We start from the raw sequence: 10,057 nt of genomic DNA, 5'->3' as shown, positions 1-10,057 counted from the left end.
CCCATTGGACATAGCAGGTGAGCTTGTAGGTAACCTGAGCGACAGCCATTTCAGTCCAGTGGTGGGGCTGGAAACCAGATTGCAAGGGACTAAGAAGAGAATGAGGAAATGGAAAATGCAAATCGCCTTTTCTATGAAGAGGAGAGATATAAGATGACAAGATCAAGTAAATATTTTTTTTAGGAATTGTGGGGAGACCTGGGCAAGGAAAAAGGAACCAATGACAGAGAGATTGAAGATGAGAGAAAGAAAAATAGAAGGGGTAAGTTTCTAGAGAAGATGGGGACCAGGGGTAGAACCAAGATCACAAGTGGAAGAATTAGTCTTGGCAAAGAGAAGGGCCACCTCTTACCCGGAGACCAGAGCAAAGAAAGACAGAGTAGGGATGATGAAGAGGGCTTTTGAGAGGTGGAGTGGGGAAGAACAATGGACCTATGGCAGATCCTCTTCTATTTTTTTTCAATAAGGTAGAAAAGAAAGTCCAATGATGACAGGGCAAGGAGAGAAGGTGGCATTGATCTGAGAAGAGAAGCAGTTTAGAATAACTGCTATGGAAAGTGTATGAAAGAAAGTCAACCAGGGAAGAATAAAAAGATTGCCCGATAGTAGTAAAAACCCAGTTTAGATAAATGTGTAGGCTGTGATTTTCTTTTTCACTTTAAAAATGTTAAACTTAACACCAAACAAAATGATCATTTCTATATACATAGAATAAAGAAAAGGATTGTACATGAAACTCAGAATTTCTGTTATGTAGAGCTTGTTTTTCTTTTTAAGTATGTAAAAAATTGATTATGCAATGTTCAAAATTATTTAGCTTGTCTGTGATTCCTACAGCCTTCCTTTTCTTCTGTACACATTTTAAAAAATGCTCCAATTATTCCCCTTTCTTTTGTGTGTATCCCTAACACCACCTCCTTCCTCCCACCTCCTCTCTCATTAAAAAAAAAAAGCCAAAACCCTTACAACCAATATGAACAGACAAGCTAAACAAATGACCACATTGGCCATGTCCAAAAAAAGTATGTCTTATGCTGTCAAGTCAGGTCAATAAGCATTTATTAAGTACCTACTTTGTGCCAGGCACTGGAAATATAAAGTAAGGCCAACAACCCCTCCCCCCAAAATTTTTAAAACACAATCCTTGCTGTCAGGGAGCTCACAGTCTTAATGAGGGAGAAAACATGAAAACAACTCTGTACAAACAAGATATATACAGGATCATTTGGAAATAATCAATACAAGGAAGGCACTAACATTAAGAGGAATCGGGAAACATTTCTCATAGAAGTGGGGAGCAGCCAAGGAAAACCCCTGGAGTCTGGAGAGGGAGTGTTTCATTGAAAGAACAGCAAAGAGGTCAGAGTTATTGGATGAAAGGGCACATGAAAAAGGGGAGAGGGGAATGAAGCTTGAGAAAACTGGAATGGCGGTGGGCATTGGGGGAGGGGCAGTTTTGAAGAGCTTTGTAAGCCAGAGGATTTTTCATTCGATTTTGGAGGTGATAGGGAGCCATAGGAGTCTATTGACTAGGGGAGTGACACAGTCAGAACTGTACTTCAAGATCAGTCTGACATGGAGTGGAATGAAGAGAGACTTCAGGCAAGGAGACCATCTAGCAGGCTATTCCAATAGTCCAGGCATGAGGTGATGGAGGCAGCTGGTGACACAATAAATAGAGTTGGGCCTGGAGTCAGGAAGACCTGAATTCAAATCTGAAAGCTTCAGACTAGCTGTGTGACCCTGAGCAAGTTTGCCTCAGTTTCCTCAACTGTCAAACGAGGATAATAGCACCAACTTCCCAGGATTGTTATGATCAAAAGAGGTAGTATTTGTGAAATGTAAGTGCATTTATCACAGTGCCTGGCACATAGTAAGCACTTAGGTTCTTATTTCCTTCCTTCCTGCACCGGAGTCGTGACAGTGTCAGAGAAGAAAAGGGGTATAGGACATAAGAGTAATGCCCAGCCTGCGTGGCTGAGTGGATGGTAGTATCTTCTTCAGCAGAGATAGCCTACAAGTGACATACTCTTACCAAACCACATTACAAAGAAATTGGGAGTGCTTAACAAAATAAATAAAAATACCAGACAACATAGATAATGTTAATTTGTAGTTTTCTAAGTCATTATGCCACCACAGGGATCTAGTTTCTATTAAACTATACATAAGAATCCCTGCAGACCTCATATTTACTCAAAAAACAACATATTAACATTATGTTTGATTGTATTTTTATTTATTTTGTTAAATGTTTCCCAATTACATTTAAAGTTATTTTATTGGTCTTATATTTGACATTTCTGCTGCACAGTAACAGGGAAGTTTGGAAGAGCGGATGATGAGGCTTGGGGGTGGAGATAAGAAGTCAGTTTTGAGTATGTTGAATTTAAGGTGTCTCTGAGGATCCAGCCTGAGACATCCACTGGGCAGTTGGAGATGTGAGACTAGAAGGTAGGAAAGAGGTTAGGGATGGGATAAGTCTGAGACTCATCTGCATAGAGATGATCATTGAATTCATGGGACCTAATTAGGTCATCAACTGAAGTAGTATAGAGGAAGAACAGAAGAGAGAGTACTAGAGGACACCCACCCTTAGCGGTCATGACTGGGATGACCATCTGGTCGAAGAGACTGAATAAGAGCAGTCAGACACGGAACAGAGCAACCAGGAGAGAATTGTGTCCTGAAAACCTGGAGCAGTGGTGTCAAACTCCAATAGAAACAGACCCCTGTAGGCTGAATATTAACTCGGAAAACCACGAGTGAATATGATCTATGTCATTCGGTATTTTTATTTATTTTGTTAGTTACATTGTTATCTAGTTCAGGCTTGCATTGGGAAGTTTTCTAGGCCGTATTGGCTGACTTTGACACCTCTGACCCAGAGAGAGGAGGATATCAAGAAAAAGAGGGTGATAGTGTCAAAGGCTGAGAGAGGTCAAGAAGGATGAGGATTGAGAAAAGAGTATTGGATTTGGCAACGAAGAAATCATTCGTGACTTTGGAGGGAGAAGTTTCAGTTCAATCATAAGGTTGGAAATCAGGTTACAGTTAAGAAGAGAGTGAGAGGTAAGGAAGCAGAAGTACCTGTGATTGTATATGGCCTTCTCAAGGACTTTATCAGTCCAAGGGAGGAGAGACATAGGAAGATGGCTAATGGAGATGGATGGGAGAGACATGGACGTGTTTGTAGGTAGTTTAGAAGCACTCAGTAGACTTAACCTGAGAGGTGGAGGAGAGGAGACAATCTGCTGGAATGGAATGGAATCACTTGTAGATGTAGGTGGGTCTGCTTTGGCAAAGAAGAATCACCTCTTTATGTGAAACAGCTTGGTTTCAGGATTGTCGCCAGTTTAGTTCAGCAGGAGCAAAGGCAGCAGATGACGGCACCGATCCAGGGCTAAGGCTTGTCAGGGAAATATCAACAACATAAAGGGGAAAGGAATTCAAGATAAGAGGACAGTGTAGAATTGACAGGTTCACTAAGGGGTCAAAATGGGGAAGGGAAGAGCGTGTAGATAGTGAAGGACAATAGCTTGGGAAAGAACCGGGCAGTGGAGGGATTGGAGGTCACGATGAGGAGGATTTGCTTCATGGATACTGAGCTCAATGGTAAACTCCCAGAGTTTCAAAAGATGGTGGGGCATGTTAAGTTTATTATTGTTAAGTTGCTTCTCAGTCACATTGGACTCTCCGTGACCCACTTGGGGTTTTCTTGACAAAGATACTGGAGCGGTTTTCCATTTCCTCCTCCAGTTCATTTTACAGATGAGGGAACTGAGGCAAACAGGGTGAAATAACTTGCCCAGAGTCACACAGGCCCAGTGGTCTATCCACTGCACCACCTAACTGCCATGTAGGGCATGAGGCACTCCCAAAAGCTATTCTATATGTGGCACAGGAACTCATCTCCCAATCTCTCTATCAAAGGAAGCAACCTCACTACCACATTACCTTTGGTTTGCTGAAGAATGGGATAAGGGTTGGTATAAAGCCCTTCCTTGAGAAGGCTAGCTACATTTCCAGAGTCTGAGATTGAGGCCTGAGACAGCTTAGAACAGGGGTTTTTAAACTATGATTCACAGATAGATCCCAAGCAGTCCATGGACGAATTTCAGGGGGGCCATGAATTTGAATGGAAAAATTTTATCTTTATTTTCAACAACCTCCTGAAATGCATCATTTCCTTTGATTATGTATGTAGACAACAAACAATATTATGAGAAGGGGTCCATAGGTTTCCCCAAGTTGCCAACGAGGTCCATGACACAAAAAAAAGGTTAAAGAACCCCTGGCTTAAAGTCTGCTTTAGAGCAAATGACTCTAAGGATATAAACTCGGTTAACTGAGAAGATGGCAATACTGCCACAGAAACAGGGAAGTTTGTGGCTGCGATGCAAGGAGGGCAAGTGCAGAGAGCAGGAGTTTTGTTTTAGACATACCAGGTTTGAGATAATGATAGAACATTCACATGGATGGTGGCAGATAAAGATGTGAGACAGGAATTTAAGAGAAAGAGTAGGACCTGATACATAGATTTAGGAGTAATTTCTATAGAGGTACTACTTGAGTCTGTGTACGCAGAAGAGTTCTCAAAGGTCAGGGTGATCAGAGGGCACAGGCCTAGCCTGGAGGCACACCCACAGTGAGGACATGGTGGGTGGACAGCAGCTCAGTAAAGAGATGTTTAGACAAGTAGGAGAGAAAGGAGTCACAGAAACCAAGGGAGGACTCTGGTTAGTCAATGGTGTCAGAAGCTGCTGTGGTCAAGGAGGATAAGTAGTAAGAAGAGGCCATCAGAGATAGCAGAGGGAAATAAGGGCTGATCGATTAGAAAAGACAGGATGAGTGGCTAGAGAGGTCTAAAAAGAGCCAAGGATGGTGTGGCATCTCTGGAAAGAAAAAAAAAATAGGCTCTTTATGAGGAAAAAAGATTTATGGAACTTAATCTACTATCAAAATGTGAATTATGATTGACTCACAGGTCATCTCCTTGATGGTTGGAAAATATTTTACTCGCAGGTTTTCTGCTGTATTATTTTAGGTATCCCTGCTGTAACCCAACATACTGGATTCCTAAAATCATATTTTCAGTAAACAACATCCTGGATTCCTAAAATCTTAGTTTCAGTAAGTTTATAACAAAAGCTAAATATTGCAGTATTCCATTCTAGTAGTGAAAAGAGCACTGGTCAGGCCTTGGAATTAGAAGACCTGGGGAGGAGGTGGGGAATGGAAATGGAGAAGGGAGTCTGTCCATGCCCATTCCTGGCTCTGTGTAAACTCCCTGAGGGCAAGGGATTCAGTGGGTCCATCTGGTGCCTGTCACCTCCCTCCTTCCTTCTATCCCACCCCCATCACCTAACACAGTACACAACTCATTTCAGAAAAGTAAATGTCTGTAAATATAGGCATGCATGTAATTTTTATAGCTATAAACACATTTGCAAAGGTTTTCATTTTGTTGTTCTTTTGTTTGGTGAGGTGGTGCTAGTATAGAGCCAGTCTGTCTAAAACAGGCCTGCACAACATACAGCCTGCAGATCAAAGGATTATGGGGGCCACTGGCTACTACACACTCTTTCCTGTTTGTCACATGACCCATGGTAACCAACCATGGTCAAACTGTCTCTAGTTACCTTTACTTGGAAAGTGAACCACAAAAAACCTATCTGCCGCCTAAAGAAGTTTAGCCTATTTTAATTTTGGCCCCTACTGACTGCCAAGTTGTGCAGATCTGGTCTAAAGGTTTCTGCAGATAGAAGGGTGAACGCCTTCACTTGAATAACTTTTAAATGACTACCACACCTTATTTGGGTAGTCTAGAGTGTCTTCAGTGGTCCATTTGAATCCTTATTTCTCATGGTGCCTTTGGGAAAATGATAGGATGTTTGCTGGGAGGTACTAGGCAGGCACCATGTTATGGGGAAAAAGAACACTGGGCTACGGCTTAGAATACCTGAGTCGAAGACCATCCCTGTCACCAGCTGTATGACCTTTCAGTCTCAGGAGCCTCACAAATGCCTTAAAGTGCCATATACATGCAAATATTAGTCACGTAAAGCAGTCTGGTGTAGGCGATGTCATGCTAAAATTAGGAAGACCTGTGATCATGTTCACATCGCTGACAGTCTGGTTTTGTAATCCTTAGCACAGTGCCTGGCACATAGTGGGTGCTTAATGTTTCCTAACTGACTTTGGACAAGTCACTTAGCCACTCAGTGACCGTGGCAGCTCTACAAGACCTTTAATTACAGAAAAGTTACTGATCTGTACTGGGAGAGAAGGTTCCTTACACTGATAAAATCTCAGGTCTGAACCAGGCCCCCACTCCTACCTCCTTCCTTCCTTCAAAAAAAAAAAAAAATTAATCAAAGAGAAACTACTGGACCAGGAAGTATTAGTTATGAAAGTTGAGAGTCAGATTCAGGTTCAACCTTTGGCTCTTCCATTTATTAGCTGTGTGACTTTGGACAAATTACTTTCCCTCTCTGGGCTTCAGCTCCTCATTTGCAAAATGAAGGCATTCCACTTAACAATCCCTAAGGCCTCTTCTACCTCTGCAGTCCAGAACAAGATGGTTTCTGTTGGTTTTCTTTCCCAGTATTGACATTAAAACCTTTCAAAAACAAAAACACGGAGTATGGCGGTGCTTGCCAAGGACCAACCCTGCTGAGCGTCATATGCAGTAGCAGAGGTTAACTGAGCTTTTAAGTACATTCCTCCACATGCTTTGGGCATGTAAAAATAGCTGTTTCTCTCTGGGCTAGAGAAAAAGCCTTTGAGAGCTACACTCCCCCTTTCCTACCTCTAGGGTACCATTAGCCAATTACCACACCTTTACAGTAACTGAGGTCCTAATGGCCAGACGGATTAGACTGAATGCAGACTCCTAACCCGGGACAACTACCAACCAAAAATTAACACATCAAATAAGGCTCTGACTGCAGGCTCTTAATTAGCTATCCTCCCTTCCTCCCTCAGGCTCTCTCCACCTCCTCCCCACTAGAATCAAAGCATTTGGATTCCAAAGAAAAGAGTGGGTCCAACTTTTTAATGCAGTAATGGACACCATGAGGCCAGGAAATCAAATGCCTTGCTTCATCTTATGGACTTTGTGATCAGTAGTGTAGACTTGGCAAACCACAGTCTCTTTCCCCATTTTACAAATGGGGATACTACTCAGAAATAAGAAGCGAGTATTATCAAATATGTTTTGGTGAAATGACTGTCTCTTGGGTTTTCTGTATTAGGAGTCTAAGGGCCCGGGTTCGAATCACATTTAAACCTCGACACATCATGACCTTAGGTCTCATTTTCTGCATGGACAAAATGAGAAGGTTGGATTAGATGAGCTCTGTGGTCCCTACCAGCTCTAAATGTAGGCTCTTGTGTTTATAGGTTATTTCCTACCCCCACCCCCCATTCCCAAAAAAGCAAGAGAATAGTAAGTTTCATATGACAACTTTAATTTTTAAAAATACTTTGAAAATGTCACGCCCCTGGTGTTGACAGCTGGGGATGGGCATTACCTTCTGCCTGCATATCTCTGGGGGTGCACAGTACCCTTCCCACTTGCATGAACCACCTCAGTCAGTGCTCAGGGATCCTAGTTGCATACATCCTGGTTTTTAGTGTTGGAGGCTGCTACTCCAAGGCATCTTCCTGAAGCAGCAACACCTTTCTTTTGCAAATTTGCTCATTTTTCCCCCAAAAATGGTTTATCACCTATACCCAACTCTTCCAGTTGATTCTGCCACCAGCACAGCCTTCACAGAATCTTGCCAGGTTTTGCAGCTGCCTGAGAAAAGGCAATAGAGTTTTCAAAGTTTAAAAAACAATTCATCCAAAGATACTATTCTCTGGAATCTCCACAACAGGTTGCTATTGCACCTATGTAAAAGCAGACAGCCAAGTGTATTACTAAGAGCACCAGATCTGGCATCAAAGGTCCTTACTCTGAATCTTGGATCTGCTACTTACTGTGTGAGCTTGGACAAATCACTTCACCTTAGTCCTCAGTTTCCTCATATGTAGAATGAGGGGTTTGTACTACACAGCCTCTAAGGTCCCTTCCAGCTCTAATCTTTTAAGTTCCTAACACCTGGATGTGTTCATGCTGAGCTTTAATATATTTGAAGCAGATAATACTAACCAGGGCTGAGTTACTAAAATGATTTTCAACATCTTCGGCATTTAAAAAGTATATTTTTCATTATAGAGTACTGTTAGAATAATACAAATGTAGATAAACAGTAGGATAACTTTTTACCAATACCTTAAAAGCAAAAACTGCCCTACTGACTGGCTCACTCATTCTCACAACTAGAGAAAACAGGCACAAAGTGTTCAGAGTGTGGGCAGAGGCAGTCAGGAGCTTGGGGGTACAGGGCATGCAAAAAGTAGCCACAGAAGAACTTTAACGCCAAACTTCTATTCAAGAAAGCAGATGATGACAACGGTGGGAGCAGCACCTGGCAGAGGGAGGTGGTGGTAGGGGACAGACTTTGAGTGGCCTGTCCTCTTCATTCCTTACCCAACCCCTCCCCCCAAAACCAAAACCTCACCAGCAGGCATGCACAAATTATGAAGCAAAAGACTGGAGCCTTCCAAGCCCCTCACGTCTGGCAAGAAGCCAGCAGCAGGAGCAGGAGGGAAAGATGGAGAAATGGAGATTCTGGCTACCCTCAAAATGATCTTAGGGGGACAGAACTCTTGATTTTCATTACAATTATCAGGAACACTGATATGGGACAAAATGTATTAGACTTTAGTGTTGGTACAGAGATCTCCCAGAGTAATTAAAATAACTGAGCGGCACCCCAAGCAATCTAGGTGTTTTTTCAAAAAAACAAAACAACAAAAAACAAAAAAACCAAAAAAAACCCATAAAATGTGATTCCTGACCTTTAGGAACTTATACTTAACGAAGCTAGGCAACCTAAAGAAACGTGTGTGTGTGGCTGTAGTCCTTGTAGTTTGGTCTGGAGGTCAAGTTTCATAGAAAGCAATAGAATCCCCAGGCCCATAAAGCTCCAGGTCACAATGACTTAGTTGGGCATTCCATTCCCAAAGGGCTTACTTGCCCCTAGAATACTCCAAAAAGATAGAACAAAGAGTTGTGACAAAAAGGTCACAATACAAAACAACATAAAAAGTTAGGGGGATTTCTGGAAAGATCCAAATTTCTCCTTTTCCCAGTTCCTACCTCTCCCCCACTGCCATGCCTGAGATTTCGGAATGGCTCTTAAATCATACCCTGAGAGAGGGTGAACTCACACTGCCTGTTCTGGAATTCCATCAGTATTTGCTTTTCATTTAAAAGACCATAACACATAAAAAGACCTGTCCTGATTTACCCATTCTTCTCTACCAGAACGGTGTCCAGCTTCCTGGTTCTGTTTTCAATTACAGTACTGTATCAATCTGTTCAGGCAGTCATGCCCCCAACAATCTAGCTACACAAACAAGTATATGCTAGCCTCTTACATGAGAGTGAGTCCCAGGGCACCAGTGTTTTTTAAAAATCCACTTCTCACCCCAGTGAATTAAATTCACACTTTCGTCACATGAAAAGCATGTTCATTTCAAACCATGCTGGCACTGTGTAATCCAGACAGACCCACCTGTCTTTCAGAACCATAAGCACATATGGGATTGACGGTATGCCCATAAGGCCTTATGTAAGAAGAGATGTACTGGAAACCATCGCTTATCAAATCCTAGTTAGTAAATACTGAGGACACTTGGAATCCAGGCTCCTTACTCACTCCTTAGATCAATTAACAGTCAGGAATCTTAAAGGGTGGAAGAGATGGAGCACAAAACACCAGGACTTCACAGAAGGTAGCCACCTTCCTTCCTCTTTCGGCAAGGGTCTGTTTTCACCTCTCACTGTAGCTGTGGTTACATTCCACTGCCCTGTCTTCCTTGAAGATGGTGCCCCCCCCCCACAACTATACCCTATAGCCAACCCAAAAGATAATTAGTAAGTTCTGATTAATGATGATAATAAGACCACCAAGCAAATCTTGCCAGAGTCACTCATCGGGAG

The sequence above is a fragment of the Vombatus ursinus genome, unplaced genomic scaffold, assembly GCF_900497805.2.
Source record: "Vombatus ursinus unplaced genomic scaffold, bare-nosed wombat genome assembly UNPS02014859.1, whole genome shotgun sequence".
In the NCBI taxonomy this organism is placed as follows: domain Eukaryota; kingdom Metazoa; phylum Chordata; class Mammalia; order Diprotodontia; family Vombatidae; genus Vombatus; species Vombatus ursinus.
This window is presented reverse-complemented; position numbering follows the sequence as displayed.